This window comes from Belonocnema kinseyi, chromosome 6 (genome assembly GCF_010883055.1).
Source record: "Belonocnema kinseyi isolate 2016_QV_RU_SX_M_011 chromosome 6, B_treatae_v1, whole genome shotgun sequence".
NCBI lineage: Eukaryota > Metazoa > Arthropoda > Insecta > Hymenoptera > Cynipidae > Belonocnema > Belonocnema kinseyi.
Window position 1 is genome coordinate 91736747 of NC_046662.1, and position 1705 is coordinate 91738451.

Consider the following 1705-nt stretch of genomic DNA (forward strand, 5'->3'; position numbering starts at 1 on the left):
TAGGGGAAAGGAGTAGTGTGTGGAAGGGATAGAGATTTTTCAGATTGATCCAGAATTCTCGTGCTATTTAAGTAAATAACCCGTTCGTTCCGCAACACTGCTCCGACCAAGGTTGCTGATCAATCTCTCTAACAATCACCCTAAGCGAAGAATCTCACGAAGTCGCTATGTAAGGTTCCCCACTTGGTTCCATTAGTGGCCAAAGTCTTTTGTTTCAGGCGTCATTCACTCTACTGACACTCTTTTTATTAACTATTTTCCGCCATACTTTCCTGTCCTGGCATACTTGTCTAGCTTCTTTTATGTTCATGCATTTTTTCATGCAGGCTCTCGTGTTTCTGTGACTTCTTATGTTTCTTCTAAGTAGGGTCTCATTCACACATTCTAACCATTCTTTCCGTGGTCTACCTCTGGGCACGTTGCCATTTACTTTACCTTGATACACTTGTTTCGTTAGTCGTTCATTTGGCATTCTCTCAACATGTCCGAACCATCTTAACCGGTTTCTTTCTCATGTGTCTACTAGCGTCTCTTCTGCACCACATTCTTTTAGAATTGTCTCGTTACTTACTTTGTCGATCAGGGTTTTCCCGCGTATTATGCGCATGAATCTGATGACAATTGCATTAATTTTATTCTTATCTTTTTCTTGTTAAGTCCATGTCTCGCTACCATATAGTAGTGTCGGTACAAATATGGAATTATGGATTGCCATTTTAGCTTTATTTGATATATTTTTACTTCTGATAAGAAGAACTGCTCTACCAATATCCTTCTTACCTTCATTTATTCGTCTATCAATTCCTCATCTATCTTCCCGTTCCTAGTAAATAAGCTACAAAGGTATACGAACTTATCAACTTGTTCAATTCTCTCATCATTTAATAAAATATTGCATAGTGTTTTCTCACTCTTTCCTTCGAACACCATAGTTTTTGTTTTATTTGTGTTAATTTTGAGGCCCATGCTCTTCATGCTTGCATCTAGTTTATTCAACATTGTTTGTAAGTCTTCTATAGACTCTGCCTTAACAACCTTATCATCTGCGAACGCTCACTTACGTACCCTTACTGTGCCGAGATCTACACCCTCTTCGTCGAAGAGAGCCATTCTTAAATACTTGTCCATAAATAATATAAATAACCATGAAGACATAATGCATCCTTGTCTAACTCCTTGAATAATATCGAAACAATCACTGACACTCGCTTTGCTACCTGTATATATTGTTTTTATAGCTTGTAGGATCCATCCATTTACTCAATAGTCTTTCAGGACTTCCCAAAGTTTACTTCTATCTACCTTGTGAAAAGCTTTTTCTAGGTCAAAAAATGCACAGAAAACTTTTTTTCCTACTCTCAAACTTTTTTCTGTTATTTGTCTTAAGCTAAATATTTGATGCGTACCTGACCTTCCTGGCATAAACCCACTTTGGTCTTCCCAAATCTTTGCTTCTGTTATTTTCATTATCCTACGAATAAGTATTTTTGAATATATTTTACTTACGGTGCTTAATAAGCTAATCCCTCTGTAATTATTGCACTCGCTTTTATTTCCTTTTCTCTTGTATATTGGTACGATAATTGATTTTTTCCAATTGTTTGTTCTTAATTATATCCCTAACCTCAGTGACACAGACTTTCTCAATTGAGTTTTCCATCGCATCGTGTTCAACATCGCAGTTGTGGTGTCCTATAGCTTCATC